General features: G+C 45.5%; 1 protein-coding gene across 2 annotated transcripts in view; it reads left to right on the top strand.

Moving 5' to 3' along the window:
* GABA-B-R1 (gamma-aminobutyric acid type B receptor subunit 1) overlaps positions 1 to 18,226 on the top strand; it is a 121,136-nt gene that overhangs the window by 84,012 nt on the left and 18,898 nt on the right. Inside the window, exons 17-19 of one of the 2 annotated variants that reach the window (XR_012829060.1) lie at positions 641 to 1,369; positions 1,984 to 2,199; positions 3,459 to 4,600. The exons of the other annotated variant lie outside the window; for it this stretch is intronic. The gene's annotated coding sequence lies outside the window, so the exon portion shown is untranslated. Of the gene's footprint in view, positions 1 to 640; positions 1,370 to 1,983; positions 2,200 to 3,458; positions 4,601 to 18,226 lie in introns of those variants that run through there. 2 annotated transcript variants of the gene reach the window in all.

The following is an 18,226-nucleotide window of genomic DNA, read 5'->3' as shown; positions in this document are numbered from 1 at the left end:
CCGAAGTCGGCTTTCGCGTTTCATAGACGCTCAAGCTGACTTGCTTTGTCAAGTCAAGACTGTGCTTCAATGCAAAAGCAGGTTGCTCGTCTGTGTTCGAGGTCAACAATAAATTTATTAGCGTAAGGCGCGTTGTACAGCAAAAAAGTATGTATCTTTCCAAATTTATATCAGGGCATAAGTGCTGAAGTATAGTTTGGGTAAATTTATTCCATCTGGCAACAGCCGCCGCTGCAATGCACGGTGTTGCTTGCGGAAAGTACCCGTTACCAGCGGGTTTAAGTGGTCTTCAAGTTTTGGTGTTTTGGCGCACTTTTTGAGTTGCAGGTTTCACCATTTTTTCAAGTCTGTGCTCCACTTTCACACGACAGTGTATTTGTGTGCAAATTAAGAACTTTTATAGTCACATTTATTTCGTTTTCAGCTTCTTTTTAACCTAAAGGTCTTGTTGAGCGTTTGTAGAAAAGGCCATAGAGAAGCGAACGAAATGGTTGGTTCGTATGGTGGTCTTTCAACGGCTTTTGTTCTCGATTGCCACAAGGCGTTCGTGTGCCGTCTGGGCTGGCAATCTGATGCAAGTGGCCAAGATGAGGCATATGGTCGGTTTCTGAGGGAGCTCGCGCGTCCCTTTTCATTCCAGCAGAAAAGCGGCAGCCCTTGTTCTGGTCAGGCTACATGACTCTTTGAAGAAAAGACCAAACTATTCGAACACGCTAGGCCGGAGTCATAAACAAGAAAAAAACAGCAACATGTGCTGCAAACGAGGAGTACCGAGCGCCGTAGAGTCCCCTATCCGGACCCATATGGGTGACAACACCTGATAAAAAACAAAATAAATAAAATGACACATGCAAACAATTTGTCTACTTCGCATGGAAGCTTTGTCGAGAACGAGAGGGAGAGTGTGGCACTGTGATAGACATTGCAAATTGTCAGCGCGTGTCGTCTGCTAGGAAAGTGTCATCTGTTAGGAAAACAAGTTGTGGGGCTCGCACGACGGCCGGGCGCCGCATTTGGTACGAAATTGTTGTCCTGTCAACAGGCTTTGACGCTCAAATGTCGCACTCACGTACGCTCTCCTCCCAAGAGAATGCGCCACAACGCAAGACGGCACCCCATTTTACAGAAGACGAAAAGAGCCAACTGACTGCACTTGTGAACGACTACAAGCATATTGTAGAATGCAAGAAAACTGATGTCGTGTCATTGATCAAGAAGAATGAGACATGGAAAGAAATAGCAAAACAATATAATGCCAACTACGAGATTACACGGCGCGATCATCTCCAACTGAAAAAATGCTGGAACAACCTGATGCAAAAGTGGAAAGAGGAAGCTGCAAAAGAAAAGTGAGAGCACCACAAAACTGGTAAGCACACATGTTCTGCATGACTGGCTCATTTGGGCTACTTTTTATTATGCTCGTGCGCATGTTTTGTATTCGCTGGATGAGTGCATGACAGTTCGGCATGCTGAGCGTAAATATGGTCGTGAGCACTAATAACTAGTGATGGCATGTGTAGTCATTGGAGATGAGAAAATACGTTCGTAATCATGCTTTCCGCAAAGTGTGTTTTTCTTATCACAAAGATTGCACGTACATGGAACCTGTGTTACACATTGAAACAGTTCTCGAGCAGTCTCTTGCGCCAAAGGGACTGCTAGGGATACTTGAGCAGCCCCTTTAGTAAAGTAGCACATATGAGGCTGGGCTGGTGTGTTCTGCATGTTCCTTTGTTATTATTATTATTTTTTGTGTGTGTGTATGAGCGTGCGTGTGCGTGCGTGCGTGCGTGCGTGTGTGTGTGTGTGTGTGTGTGTGTGTGTGTGTGTGTGTGTGTGTGTGTGTGTGTGTGTGTGTGTGACAGTTCTGTTAAACCAGTTTACATGCCAAAGATAAACAGTGGCGGAGTACAGTTGTTTGTTAAAGCAGCTCTTGGAAAGTGCCTTCATTTTGTGCTGAACTACTTTATTTCTCTTTAGGAGGTGAACCGGCACCTTTGACCGTGGACCCTATCCACCAGTTGGTGGGATCGATTTCTGGCCACATAGCAACGGGGGTAGATAACCCTTTCGATTCAGATGGGACTGAATACCAGCCCCCCGTTGAAAGTCTACCTGTGGTGAGGCTACTGCAACCAATGGCCGATGTGCAAAATGAGCTGGACTGGAAAATGAACCAGAAGAATGACTTTCAAGGTAGGGTGTTTTGCAAGTGAAATGCACTTGAGTCATAAGAAAGGCATTTTCTTTGCTGCAAAATGTGATTTCTGCATAGGCATAGAGCGCTGTACGCTGCATTTCCAGTGGGCACTAAAACCCCAGGGTGACAGGAAACACTACTGTACAGAGGCACTGTAAATAAGGTTGTCTGACTGTAAAACTATACAATGAATGCATCGGTGGGATGCCAAAGGGTTACCTACCTTAAGCTGTTTCTGTACTGGGCAGCACATTGCACATGTTTGTTTTTTCAACTGACATGCATGCCATTGGCGTGAAGTTGTTTTGTAGTAGAAAGTAGGGGTTAAGCTCTGGTGAGGTGGTAGTGAGTGGCAAAGAATGGTGCATAGCTCAAGATCATCAGAAGGATACAAGAAAAGACAGAGCGCTAACTTCCAACAACCTCCATTTAAAAAAAAAAAGAACAGTTAATGTACATCTAAGCGACATCATGTGACAGCGTAAGTCACCTTTTGAGGAAGTCAGTCTCTTTATTAGTCAGAAGCAGTGACGGAGTTTACAGTTTTGGCCAAGACCTAAAATCACATTGGCTTCAATAATTTAAGGTCTCAGCCGGTTGCGATCCTTACCGAGAATAGTACATGCATCAAATGAAGGCTTGAATCCACAGCTTGTACAGTTAATCACCAGGCAACTATCAAGAGTATTTTTCTCATGATTTGCATACTCATGGACATGATCGTTAAGGCAGTGAACCATCTGATCTATATAGAGCTTACAACGCGAGAGCATCAGCTTGTAAACCGTGTTGTAGATACAACTGGCAAGCTGTACTCTGTGTTTTTAATTATGCCTGCTCATACAATCAACACCGTATCGTAAACGACACAAATTACTTTGTTTGCATGGAGCAAAGAAGTTCGCTTTAAAAGGGTCACCTAGCTTTCTGAAATAATTGGACAAATTGTGAAGGTGGATAATCACTGCTACACTGGCACGTGTGTTCAAAGCCCCAGGGCTCCTCGGCAACCAGTTTGGAATCCTCGGAATCATTACCATATTAAGTGCACATGCTTTGACATTCTCATCTAATTGGTGATTGTCTTTTCATCTGTTTTAGGCATTCTCAACTGTATAATTTTTGCAGCTGTGAACAGTTTCAATATGCAGTTCCCAGAAATGTATAGCTCTTCTCTGCATGCAGTGGTAAACTTCATTACCTGCATCATATAGTGCTCCATAAGTAATGTTACACCACCTTTCGTTTATTACAGATGATCAGTGGGATGCTGCCAGCCTTGCTGGTCAATCACAGCCACCAGCAGGTACTGGACCAAATGAGGACAACAGCTCCTCTTCAATCGTGCAGCCCAATGCCGACCAAAACACTACTGCAGCAGGCCACACCAACAGCTCCAATGCTTTTGGAGCTGCTGTCAGCTGCAGTTTTGCTGCAGTAACTGCCACTGGTGATGCCTGCAGAACTCCAAGGGGGCGGATGGCCCTTTTGGAAAAGAAGAATGCTGAAAACGACATCCGTTCAGGGCTGCTGAGGTGGGAGCTCGCTGTCCATGTGTGACTGCTTCAGGAGGACCACGCTGCCATGCTGCAGGAACGAGCAGAAAAGAGGGCCTTTCAAAAGCAAGTAGAAGAGCTTGAGCTTATGAAGCAAAAAAATGAGCTCGAGAAACAAAAGCTGGACATCAAAATTCTTCAAATAGAAAAAGAAATTAAAGAACAGCTCCGTAGGCTGCGGTGTACTGCGACACCTGAAAAATAAATAAAAGAGTCTGTCCGCAAAAATGTGATGTGCTGAAACCACGCAACAGTACGTTTGGATGTATCCATTGTTCAAAAGTGCATGGCCGCATGTAGCAGTCCTGAGAAGTTTTTGCATGCCTGTCAAGCAATCAATTGGACCACTGATATGCATGGTGATCAGGCAGCACGTTTTGGAACAATGAAGATCAGAAAAAGTGTGACACAGCTTCGGCAGCCACAGCAGCAACAGAGCATGGCAGCAGCAAATGTTTCCTCAATCGTATTCACTTTCTGAAAGGTCAATGCAGCATTCTCGAAGAATTTAATTCAAGTGAATGTACTAACAAGTGCAGCAACTTGAACTTGATGATTTTAAAGGAAAAACAGCTCTGTAAGGTGCAACTGGTTTGCGATTCAACAGCCTCCCAAGCTAAGAAGAAAATTAAACACGTTCTAATTCTTGCAAAAGAAGATTGGATGTCGGTAGTAGTACACGTAGCTGCACTTCGCAATCATGCTTGACTTCAGATGTATGGCACACTGCGAAGAAATCTGCAGTTTTTACCTAAGTGAAGCTCTTCTGGATGAGCAGCTGCTGTGCTTGCATTCCTGAAAAAGCTGTCAGTGAGGCGATCAACAGGTGGGTAAGTGCAGTTTTCGCTTTGCCGCTGTCATGGTGGAGGGGCTTGGGAGAACTCTGTGAACGGGAGGCTCCGACTCCTTCAGCAGATAGCCCAAGTTGTGCAGTGCTGCACAGGCTGTTATAATGGGGACAACGTTTCCTCCCTTATGCTGCAGCCCCCTATCAAGACAAGGAAAAAGATGCTTCCAGATGCCGAACGCCCTTTCAACAATGTTGCGTGTCCTTATGTGGGTTTTCTGGTACCTGTTTGTATAAAGAATTATTACATGTTACCCCACAAGTATTACAATTTGATGCCACACCTCAACAACATACTCCTTGTTTCCGTCATGCAGTGTCACCAACATGTTAACTTACCTTCCTTTTGGTGTGTGTGCTGGGCCATGGTCTCAGAGTGGTGTCAGCAAGAATGGCTGACATGCATACCCCACATCTCCCAGCAACACTCCGGACACCCTGCTCTCCTCGTAGAGCACGCACAAGCGGGAATTGTCAAAAATTCGGCTATCATGCAGCGAGCCTGGCCAGCCAGCAACAATGTCAAAAAATTGCAATTGTGATCCAGCGACATCAAACCTGATGCATGAGCCTGCATCAAACCAGCAGCATACCAGTCAGCAGAATTAAGGCGCATTTAGTTTGTGAGTTCGGGATAAACTACCCACGTAGTACAGATGCATGTTGTTGCACTCAATCACTGTCGATAAGAATGTCTTTCAATCACAAGATGCAGATGGCAGTCTTTTTAGAGCGCAGCTCTTTGGCGTCCGTTCCTGGGTTTCGCGTCGTCGTCGGCGTTGTCGTCGGCGTTGTCGTCGGCGTTGTCGTCGGCGTTGTCGTCGGCGTTGTCGTCGGCCTCGTAACCAGCTCCGCCCCCCTTTCATCCCCCCAGCGCTAGCAGCGACCGACTGATACCGCTGGATGCCGCTGACGCCGCTAGAGAGTCAAGATAACGTGACTGCATAGAACACCGTCGCCGCCATGCAGAAAGAGTATCAGTGAAAGGCATCAGTCAGTCGCTGCTATCTCTTCCCTCCTCCCTTTATCGTGTTGTCCGCTTGCTGCGCGCGCTTCTGCCCCCATCGTTTGCCGCTGGGTGTACACGCCGCCCCCCTCCGCTTCCGCTTACTGCTGGTTGCTCTCGACGGCGGCGATGAGCCTCCGCTTCGGCGGCGCGAACTGCAGGGTCTTCTCGGCGGCGGCGATGAGCTTCTGCTTCAGCCTCGCTTACTGCTGGTTGCTCTCGACGGCGGCAATGAGCCTCCGCTTCGGCGGCGCGAACGGCAGGGTCTTCTCGGCGGCGGCGCTTAGCCTCTGCTTCCCCCACGGCTGTGACAACCTCGCGAGGCACTTGTATAGATCTCGTCTTTGAGAATCAGGCATTGGTGTACCAAGTCGAACATATATCAGTCTATTTCTCCGACCACAAAGCTTCCTTCATGACTGTCAAGAACTGTTAGTGGAGTTTTTGTTAAAGGAATACGTGTGAAAAATAAAAAAAAAATTCTGTGATAGCGCATACATGTGTTGCTCGATTTCTTTGCCTCAATCTATCCAAAAGGTGAAACAGCTTATTTGCTGCGCTCAAATTTCGCATTAGGAAGTAACGTAATCGTCGGTAATTTTTTCAAGAACTTCCGCAAAACCCGCATTAATGGGTAAGCAGTAAACAACAACAAAAAAGAAAACAAAGTGTTACAACGTTCTAGTGATGCACTTTATAAGAGACGAAGGTACATTCTAATACAATCACTGGGTTTAAAATAAAATGACGGACCTCGAGCACAGCAAAACATGCGACGAAGTTACAAGCTCCGGGCCCCTACATATTAGCTGCATTAATATTTCTTCTTATTTACTCCGCCAGCGCTCAATACAAGCGAGCTAATGAATGTATGTCCCGCAAGAATAATAAAAAGAAAAAAAAGAAAGCACAACACGTGCGGTGCACAAAATACAGGCGAGCTAAACTGTTCAGAGCGTTTCAATTTTCATTGCTTACCTGCACGTTGATGGAGAAGAATCCCTTGCAGTTATGGAAGACCTCCGTGTCTTTACTGCCGGGGCTTTTAATGCGCATGTGTGTGCAGTCAGCGCATCCGGTTACACCAGGAAATTCAGCCACTTCATAAAAATCTCGCATCACTTTGGGAAATCTCGCTGACTGCGGGAAGCGCACCAGCATTGGGTGCAGGTGCTTCACGATGAGCAGAGTCACCTTTCCAACTGCATGGCACACTGTTGACTGAGGAATGCGAACCAGATCCCCAGTGACTGTTCGAAACGTGCCAGTGCCGTAAAACCTCAGAGCCATCAGCAGCTACAGCATGGAAGGCACAGGCTGTCCTCTGTTGTCCCCGCTTTCCCGGATAGGCAACATAGTGAAATATTGTCGCATGGCGTTCTTCGTGAATCTGTAGCGACCGAGGAATTGTTCATCGTTGTGCAACTCCATCGAATTCTCTCGGTCACGTTGGGCAGGGCGCGGAATTTTTGGCAAGGGATGCACCTCTGAAAATGCTGTATCCATGGCGTGGCAAGCAAACTCAAAAGCAGCTGACCTCTGCGTGACGTCCATTTGGGAGGCTGCCATGTTGGAATAACGCACGAAGTCAGTTTCAAGCTAGCCCGGGAGCAGACTTTAAACTTGAGTGGACTTCGACTCAGCCAAGTCGTCCGCAAGTCGTCCACAAGGTCGAGCACGATTTAAGACGAGCGGTGAAGCTGTCTTCAGTCTGCCAGAAGTAAAGTTCGAGCCAAGTTAGATCTCTGTATTTGGGGGTTAGTAACATACAACATGCAGTTTTACTATCATAATAAAAATGTTTTTGAGATACGCCAGAGTAGAAGGCTCCACATTGACTTTTAGGATCTTGCAGTACGCTGAAATTGGAAATAGGTGTCTTTGTAGTTTGGTCCATGTTAAAATGCAACTGTGGTGACCAATGAATGAGAATTTGCGATTCCTCCTTCAGCAGCCGAGTACTTTTGTAACAGTGCCATTTTGGAGGTTATAAGTGTTATTGTGGGGCTGGAACTTAGGATAAAAAAAAAACTTGAAAGGAAGCCAAGGATCTTGCAATGAGGAACATAACAGAAAATGTAGGATACATGAGTAGGTCATGTGAAATGCAGGACAGGTAACCATTGGTCTATTAGAGTAGCAGAACAGGTGCCAAAGAAAAGGAAATATAGTCGAGGACGACAGAGGATTAGGTGTTGTGATGAGATTAGCAATTTGCAAGCGTAACATGGACAGAATTATCCTGCAAGCGTAGCTGATGCAGGATAATGGTCATTGGAGATCTCTTGGAGAGACATTTATCCTGCAGTGGATTTATGGCTGACAGTGATTGTTGTGTCGGTAAGCTGGAAATAGCTTATTCTTGTTTTAGGTTGGCAACCTTTGTTACCAACTGTATATATGATGTCTGATGATTAAAAGAGGACAGTTTCATTGTGCTTGTTAATAGAAACTATTCGCCCTTTGTGTCTTCTTTTCTTGCACCTTTTCCATTCAGCGCCTTCTTTGCAATACAACATAAACGGTGATGAGGATCAACTAAGAAGGACAGCAGCCACTATGTTCAACTGCAACTCACCTCCACTGTTACGTGTTACGCCAGGCCCTGCAGTGTGCCGTGGAGGCAGTGGAAGCGAGCGTTTCTCAACTACTTGGAAGCCCTCGGCGGAGAGGAGCTGTCGAAGAAGCGCTGCAAAGCGATACTGCTCAACGCACTTGGTCTAGAGGAGCAGCGAGTGTACTACATTCTGGTGTCAGACAATGCAGACAGCAGCATGGATGCCACAGAAGACAGCATTGATGTTTTCAAAGAGGCACTTGCAGTGCTAGACAAGCATTTCACCACGACAGCGAACGAATTGATGGAGAGGCACCGTTTTCAAACTGCCGGAGGAGCGCATCGAGGCTTACTCCGTAGCCTTACATAGGCTTGCCGCATGCTGCAATTTCGGTGACGGAACGGAAAAGGCAGTGCGTGACCAGCTTCTGGAAGGAGAAGCATCGCAGCAGCTACGTGAGCACCTTTTCTTTGAAGGCTCCAGTTTGACATTCAGTCAAGTGGTTGAAATTGGCAGACACATAGAGCACACACAAGGCAAACTGAAAGAGTTCGGTGCTGATACAGTGGTGCGCCAAGTCACTCCTAAGCCAGCATGTGCAACTGCCGTTACGGCTTCAGGTGCGTGCTATCGCTCTGACTTAAATGTGCATTGTGCCATCGCGCCAGACTGCTTTGCCATGAACGCAAGGTACCAAAAATGCAAGAAGATAGAGCATTTCACTTCAGTGTGCTAGTCAAAAAGCAAGTGCAATCATCAGGACAATGGAAAAATATGATCGTTGGAAGCTACAAATGTGGTTACCACTCTGAACCTGGGCACCGGCGACACGCCAGGAAAGCGAAGTCACGTGGATGTCAGCATTAACAATGTAAGCTAGCGTTTTCTTGTTGACACTAGCTCTTCTGTCTCACTTCTCAACAATTAAATTTTTCTGAAGTGCTTTGCCAGTTGCTCACCCACCATTGTTAATGTAACACTATTGGACTACTCACGTAAGCAAATTCAAGTGGCAGGTTGCTTCCTTGCAGATGTCATCTACAAGCAAATGCACACATGTGTTCTGTTTTATGTTGCTTTTGGGACTTAATGCCATACAGAACCTTCAACTTTGAATTCAAGGTGACACATTAAGCTGTCTTCAGATCAATGTACCATCACCGACACTGCTGCCGGCCAGGCTGCACAACAAGGTTTCGCATCTCTTCTCTGAGGAAGTAGGCCTGGCCAAAGGTTTTGAGCATCAAATCAAGATTCACCCGTCAAGTTTGTTGCAAAACTACGTAGGCTGCCATTTGCATTACGAAACAGTGTGTTGGAGGAGTTGAAGCGCAAGAACTAGGCGGCATCATTGAACATGTGGACGCTGCTGAGTGGATAACCCCCATCATGGTTGTGCAAAAAAGAAATTGTACAATACACCTATGTGTTGATTTACAAGAAATCAACGAAGCAATTGTTGTTGATGGTTTTCCACTCCTGTACACTGAAGAACTGTTGCACCATTTGGCAGGGGCAACAAGATTTTCGAAGCTGGATTTGAAAGTGGTGTACCACCAGCTGGAGCTGACAATCAAAAGTTGTCAGTTCACAACGTTCATCACACACAATGGTCTCTTCAGATTCAAGCGGGTTTGTCTTGGACCCGCCTCAGCGCCAGCAGCCTACCAGAAGATGATGTGCGCTATTCTGCAGGGATTCAAAGGAGTTCTTTGTTACATTGACGACATCAATGTGTGGGGAAGCATGTTCAGTGAGCATGACGAGAATTTAGGAAAGATTCTGCAGCGCATCTCTAATTCCGGGCTGAAGCTAAATGACAAGAGTCTTTTTGGCGTCCACCAGTGAACTTTCCTGGGGCAGGTAGTGAGCAAGGAGGGCCTTACTCCTATTCATTCAAAGGTAGAAGCTATTGAATGCGCACCCATGCCAAAGGACATGACAGCACTTAGCTCATTCCTGGGACTTGCTGGGTATTACTCTCGTTTTGTGCCACATTACACCGAGGTGGTGGAACCCCTCAAGAAACTGCTACATCAAGGGCAAGCATTCAACTGGAATGACAATGTGCAAAGGCGCTTTGAGCAGGTCAAGCACTCTTTGTTGTCATGTGAAGTAATCCACCTGTCCAACCTGCAGCTTCTAGTGGGGGTAGCAACAGATGCTTCTGACACAGGCCTGGGTGCTGTCTTAAAGCAGCCAGCTTTAATTGCTTTTGCACCCAGGTCACTTACAGCTGCAGAAAGGAAGTACTCTGCAGAGGTGAAAGAGGCAAGCGGCACTGGCATGCTTGTTTGCCTGTGAACGCTGGCATGTGTACCTCTGGGGAAGATGATTTCTTCTCAGGACTGACCACCATGCACTTGTGACCCTGCTTTCATCAAGAGGCAATAGAAGGAAGTCATTGCATATCACAAGATGGCCTGCCAGGTTGCTGTACTATAACTTCAACATTGTCTGTCAAAAAGGGTGCAACAATATCGTGGCAGACACATTATCTACGTTATCTACGGTATCAGCCACACCACCTGATACAGAAGAGGAAGTGATTTCATTTGTTTCGTCTTGCATTACCAAGGAGCAGGTGCGAGCAGCAACAGCTGTAGATGAGACACTACAGTTGGTGACCAAGTACATCGAAACAGGATGGCCAGCTGTCATGACTTGCCACCCTTTCGCCATCGGCACGAAGTCGACGGGGTATACAAGCTGGTTGGTCGTTTTGTACTCAAGCAAATACAGCGAAGGAGTCAGAGTCGGGAGAAAGACAGAAAAACAAACAAACATATTTATCGACTAAAGGTTAAAACAAACACAAAAACACAAGAACACTAACACATATGCACTTAATCTAGATCAATGATGAATACAAAAGAAATACAACGAACATTAAACAGTAAATTTAGAAATTAACATTACACGAAACACACTTATAGGTGGCCAACTAAACAGAGTTCAAAAGAAAACAAATTATAGCATATGCATGGCTGGGCAGCAGCAGCAAGTCCATAAAGCGTGGAGTCGAAGGCAGAGCTTTCCCGAAGAACGCTGGCAAGTCGATCTCGTTGCAGTGGATGCGCTTGCCCGGGAGTCTAGGTCTGACGTCTTCCCTGGAGCAGGTTGAGCTAACCTGAGGGGAACTACCATGAGCTTTGTTGCAGACATTGGTTTGCCGTCTCTTACGTCAACTAGTAACTCGCGGTTCAGACGTGGCTAGCCGGCCCAGGCGATACTGGACAGTACTAGCTCCTTGACGCTTCTCAGCAAATCATAGGCTCAGCTTCTAGACTGTAGACTGCCTAGCTCAATCTAAAACCTGCGTTTAAATAACTTCTCTAACTTCGTAATAACTTCGTATTATGCCTAAGGGCATGCTTTCGAATTAAAAAAAAAATAACTTCTCCTTTCCTTAGTTCTCCTTTCCTTAGTTCCCTATGGTGGGGAACGGCAGATATTGGTGACAATACAATTAAGTTCACCCAATTGGATCCCGGCTCCTCCCAAGGTCTTGGCCGCACCCCCTTTAATTAGGAGCGAGGGAACGGGTGATTTAGAGGTCATGCACTCGTATTGCACCACGCACACACACCCTTGAGTCCGTGGCGGGCCTCTGTTGTTTGTTCACAAACACACAAGAAATGACGGCAGCCGGCCATACGGTGCTGTCAGCACACATACACTGACAGCAATTCATGGACATGGGATTGCACAGAGGCACCGCATACACTGTCAGTATTTCGTGGACACAGGATCGCACAGACACACCATACTTCGGAGTATTCGCACCCACGCCTTCTTAGTAAGCTTCTCAATGCACGCACGGGGCAGAGAATACACAGGGGTTCCTACAAAAAGCTGTCGGGGCGTCACGGTCGCGCCGACGACAAAAAGACAATAATCTCTAAACCTGCCTTCGACTTCTTTCGGCCGCTTGCCCGAGTGGCTGGCAATACCCGTCTTGCTCGTCGGTTCCTATTACTACGGCCCTTTTGGCGGCCGTTGATCGGTGCTTCGCTGAATCGAATAATGCCGCACCGTGACACCAGCCAAAAGAATGCTGCCGCAGAAGTTGATGCGATTGCATCATTTGCAAGAACAACTGTCTGTTGTTGATGGCATGGTTTTAAGGAAGGACAGAGTAGTTGTGCCAGGAGTGCTAATGGCTGAGCTAGATTCCTTGGCTCATGAAGGGCACCCTGGCATCACAAGAACGAAACAAAGATTGCGAGACAAGTACTGGTGGCCAAATAGGGACAGGCAGGTGGAAAACGCAGTACGCAGCTGCTATGTATGTCAGTCTGCCAATAAGTCTGCAACGACTTAGTTGCTCCACTGAATCCTGTTGCCTTTCCAAGAGAGCTCTGTAAAAAGTTGGCTATGGACATTGTTGGGCCACTGAACATCCATGAAGCAACGTGTCCAAAGTTTATCATCACGTTGATGGACTAACACACAAAATGGCCCAATGTTCACTTTTCAAACACAGTTACATCACAAGTTGTGATAGACTTTTTAAGAACAGTTTTTAGCAGAGAGGGCCACCCAGAAGAGCTCACGACTGACAACAGCCACAGTTGAAGTTCAAGCTGTTCAAGAACTTTTTGGAAGAAAGGGGAATTAGGCACTGTATCTGGTCAGTGTATTGCCCCACACTAATAGGTTAGTCGAACGTTTTAACCACAGCCTAAAGGATTTTATTCAGGTGTAAGTTCTGGAGCAATGACCTCTGAAGCTGGTTATCCTGGATTACTTGGCAGTTTATAGGGCTATGTCACACACCACCACAGGTGTTTCCCCTGCAAAGCTCCTACACAAGCGCCAGCCTAGGGCCCGACTTGATATTGGTATGCCGTCGAGAGGTGTCGCTGTGCAGCCTTCTGCAACTATACAACAGTTACGTGAACATGTACAGGTGAAGCAGTGCTGCATGAAGGAGTACACGGATGCCAGGAGGAGTGCAAAGGTGCCCAAAATTAAGGAGGGAGACGTTGTACGTGTTAGAAAACCAGGAACTCATGCAAAGGGAGAATTGACATATTCTCATCCACTGCAAGTCGTCAAGCAGCTGCCTAGGGGAGCATTTAGTCTTCAAGATGGACATTGTTGGAATGCGTCTAAGCTGGCCCTGGTATCAAAAGTGTGTCTTGTTAAAGACGGGCAGATACGTGGGCCACCAGCACCTGTTGGTCAAGTACCTTCTCTGGGGCGAACTCAAGTGGACACGCCCCCGTGACAGTGACACCCCAGCCCCAGTGACACCCCAGCCCGCTCCAGGATGCAGTGTGTCAGAATCCGCAGCAGAAGCTGCCAGCCAAAAGGGATGTGATGCGCCCTAACTGCCATCAGCTCCTGATCCCGAGGACACCCTTTGTGAAGACCAAACTGGGGATGTTTCGAATGGGCGAGAACCATCGTCAAGAGTCCAAAGAAAGCCTGAACGTTTCCGGGACTGTGACATGTGACTGTGTTGTGTTCGAGGTTTAGATCGTTTTTACCCTTTTTCTTTTTTTTTTTAGGAGAAAGGAGCTAGAAGCAGCTTATTCTTGTTTTAGGTTGGCAACCTTCGTTAGCAACTGTAAATAAGCTGTCTGATGATTAAAAGAGGGCAGCTTCATCGTGCTCATTGATAGGAGCCATTCGGTGTCCGTGTCTTCTTTCTCGAGCCTTTTCCATGCGGTGCCTTCTTCGCGATACAACAATGATGAATTGTTATATTACATGCACAGTCGAATGCACTTATAATAATGATGGTTTCAACAGTATGTTGGATGTAACAATGAGCAGCTGCTGCACGGTCAACATTTGTATGTATTATATGGTAAAATAAACTGCTTACTACAATGCTCTCATGCCGTGTTATCGGCTGTAGCAATTAAATTGAAAGGAAAGAGAATGCAAGACACTAAAAAAATAAGAAAAAAAAAGTGAGTCACTTTGCCACACTTGCCTATGTGCCATGCACCGCGCACGAGGCACACACCTTCATTGCATTGCCTCCAGATGGGGGGGAGGGGGGTGGGGGCGGTGCGAGCCGCTTTGCCCCACCCGCCTTTGTGCCGCTTACCCCGCATGGCACGCCTCCATTGCATCACACCACTGGCCTTGTGCTCCCCTCTCCTGTCTCCCTTCCACCCCCTCGTCAACATCAGAGAGATGGAAGGCAGACGGGAGAGGGATGATGAAGGGCATGCCTTGTGGGGTGTGCGGCACAACAGCAGGTGTGTTGAAGCAGCTTGCTTTCTTTTCTTATGAATTTCTCGTCCCTTTTCTTTTTGCTGCAAAAACCCAGTAGCCAGATTTAATTTTTATAGCCAATAATGTGGCATGGGAACATTGTAGTAAGCAGTTTATTTTACCATGGAACACACACAACAGTTCTCGGTGCTGCGGCTGCTCATTGTTACATCCAAGCATTGTTGAAACCAGTAGTGCTGTAAGTGTGTCCAACTGTACTTCTTTCTGTCTAATTGAAATGTTTTAAAGTTTGTCCTCTCTGCGTTTTCATGCAACTCGGTTATAGGTCATAAAAATGGAATTTTCTTGGCACTTGAATTTTTCTATGGAACTGTGACCTAGTCAAGCTGTTCTGACAAGCAGCTTTTTGTCACAGTCCTTCTTTCTGTATCTGACAGAATGAAAATACGATTGATTGATTGATTGATACGAGTGGGTTCAACTGTATTTTCTCATGTAGTACTTATTCACTATTTATACACACAAGTAAGCTAGAGATGTGCTAAGGATGGCTAAGACCGTAGGTGTGAACAGTAACTGGCATTGTAATTATATATAACAAATGACACTGAATAGCATCTGTAAAGCTTTATCATAAATCGTGGAGCATCATGTGCTAGTCACAGAACTAGTGAGTATTACAAGGCATAGAGCCACCAGCTATAGAGCTTCACATGTTATTTTGTGGTTTGGGGAAATGCAGCTGCATTCCTTTATATTAGGGGTGTTGGAATATTGAAATTTCCAAATCTAATTGTATGTAAATAGTGAAGAAAAATTACTGAATATCAAATCAGTTGATGCTGCTTTCTATATGTGCTGGACTTTTTTTTTACGGTCAGGAGGTCCCCCATAGAGCTTTACGCTCTGTAGCCTTGTGCTGCATATTCCAATGTGAATGTACACCACTGACTCACCTGAATAAACTGAAACTGAAATACTATAGGCTATTTTCTCATTTCTGAACAAAGTGAAATGTAAATTTTGTGTCCAGTCAGATTGGTTTTATTTAGTATCCAATACCAAATCGAATATTGAACAGTCAAACGGAGATGCATATATTTACAACAGGAACATTTATTTCGGTATAATCAAGTACCAGGCATGTACTTACTAGTGCAAGAAAGATAATTATCAGGGATAAAAGATCAGTTTTAAACAAAAGATCACTAAATCTCGTTTAAGGACCTGCACAAATAGCCTCGCAACATCTTTTAGAGTCTGGTTGCAAACAAGCTTTTTAAAAATGAATGGCTGCTGTATGAGAGGCTTTCCAACAACACTAAATAAATGGCTGCCAAAAAAAAAAAAATCGGAAGCTGTGGAAAAAAAAAACTGCTGAAAGACTTGTGTGCTGTAAACTGAAGTAAAAGGGCCAGATGCAAGGCATATACAGCACTGGTTGTAGTGTAGAAGATGAAACTACTACTTGATTATAGTCGGATACAACTTTAGAAAAAAGGGGAGGCCCCGCCCAGATGACCGAAGCCCGACAGCCAATTGCCTCCGCGACTAAAATAGTGCCGCTCGAAAAATCGTGCTCCTGAAACGTGTAATTCTCGGCATAAATGAAGACTTTTGTGTTTTGATGACTGGTTTAGTAGAGCTGTTATGTGCTACAGCACATGCCGGATAGAGACAGAAAAATAACCCCATGCCTTCTACAACGCTGCCCGTCGTCTGCTCTTTACCTTCATTGCAAGTGACAAAAGTAGAAAGAGCAGCTCTGCATTGCTTTTGCGCTTGTTTACATGTACACGGTGTATCTACTACTCGTTTTCCAAGCTTAAAATGAATCAGTTGCTATTGAAAAAGTACTTATATAAAACAATGCGTTTATCGCAATCATTACAAACCTTAGGCGAGAATACGGTTCAGGCAGGAAGGTACAAAAATACTTAATTCATCGTTTTAAATAAATGCTCTTGGTTTTAAATAGCATAAAATTTATATTTTTCGTTTGTGTTTTCACAATTTCACAGCATGCTTTCTATATATAGTACAGCTTGCGCGTGCAGTGAGCACTGGTGGACAGCAATCAATCGACGGTGCTACACAACGCTCAGACACCGTCGCTAGATGCTCGGCTATCTCACTGCTGTCAATGATCGTTCACGCTAAGTTGACGGCGACAAATCTTTGCATCGAAGGCTTCTTCGGCAAATATTTTCTTTTGAGACACTTGTAAGTTTGTTTCATGCGCGAACACTTTTCTGATTTCTCCTGAGAATGGTTTTGCTCCATCACTTCACCCCGTCCGATGAAAAACTCGACACAGTACACGAACACACCCGCTGCTAACAGTAGGCACCAGACTTTGGAAAACTTTTCTTGTCGTAACTTCACTTGGGAGCGAAATAAAACAACATGGAAAAAACACACAGGATGTGTGTTCGTAGCGTTCGCCGCGGGATCCTGTTTTCAGGCAAAGCGTAGCGCAGTGCCAGTGATGCTCACTGCAATGTTCCTTCGCCGGATCATGTATCAGAATAAACGCGCGTGTCACAAATGCCACATCGTAAGCTCGTAGTAATATTTCCGGCATGATAGACCATCACAAACAGTTCTGGAATTCACTCTGACGAGGGGCTGAAGCACACAGCTGATGCGACCTCGCCCAGTTCGAAGCGCGGGTGGCCATCTTCTCTGTCGGCGGGCTCACCGGCCGTCCGGCTGATGACGTTAGTCCAGAGTGCGCGCCCATTGGTGGGTGCTCGTGTGCCTCCGCCTCGGAGGAGCAAACGCCTCCTTTTTTTCTAAAGTTGTATCCGACTATAGGCTGCCAAAAACAGTAAAAGACGGCAGGCTACAAGCAAAAATCACAGGCAATCATCTTGGCTTGGCTTGCCTTCTTTCATAGAACCGAAAAGAAAGTTTACTATACTTGCGGACAACTTTCTGTGGCTATGAAGGGAAAGCTATGGAGGCAAAAAGCGCACAAGTGAGAGCACTTCTGAAAGGAGTCCCACGTTTTAACCCACGTTGGTTTAGGCTGGGAAAGAGAAAGCATAAACACCTTAATAGCAACAGTTAAATAAGACAGAACACACCACTAAGTTTAAAGGTTTGCGTATTTTGCAGCTTTTCTATTCTATGTCTGAGGAAACGCGAAACCGTCGCACGTGGAAGCTGCATCAATTCAGTGTCTGTTCCGAGCAACCAAAAGCACTGTCAAACGCTGCCAGGCTACTTGGTGCGGTAACACACATGCAGAGGCTCCACCCCGATAGCTTTCCTTTCATAGCCACAGATAGTTGTCTGCGAGTATAATTTGTATTGTTAATTTTGTGTTACTAATTTTGTATTATGCATTTCATCAAAAACATTTGTCATTGTCTCGCTTCTGATAAATCGCAGTATTTTGTTTAACAGACACAGAACAGTAACCAGACTTTTAACAGCCGGCTGGTGCAAAATATTTGGTTAGTTTCAATATTTAAAGATACTGAATAATTACTTTTTGATTATGAATACTAATAGTGAGTACCCAATATTCTATTTTTATTCAAAACTGAATATTTGCCCACCCCTAGTTTATTTTATTCATGCACATAATACAACTTGCAAACGAATGTCTGGTCAACTGAGGAGCTTGCAAAAGAAAAACAACTGCTTCCAGTTATCTGGTGCACCATGGCAGTGATAGTAATGCACCAAGGGAACAGCCTTTTTTAGATAGCATGTTTACTTGCACAATGCTTGCGGTCCCCAAATTGACCATGAAAAATTAGATTTGTTTTTCCTCGAGTAATGATCGCACCCTCTGGGTGTGATGATTTTCCATTTTGGGAAAAAACGCAAGAAAAAACGTACTAACTGGGA

This window comes from Dermacentor variabilis, chromosome 1 (genome assembly GCF_050947875.1).
Source record: "Dermacentor variabilis isolate Ectoservices chromosome 1, ASM5094787v1, whole genome shotgun sequence".
Taxonomy (NCBI): domain Eukaryota; kingdom Metazoa; phylum Arthropoda; class Arachnida; order Ixodida; family Ixodidae; genus Dermacentor; species Dermacentor variabilis.
Note: the sequence above shows the minus strand (reverse complement) of the source record. Positions and strands in the feature narration are given on the sequence as shown.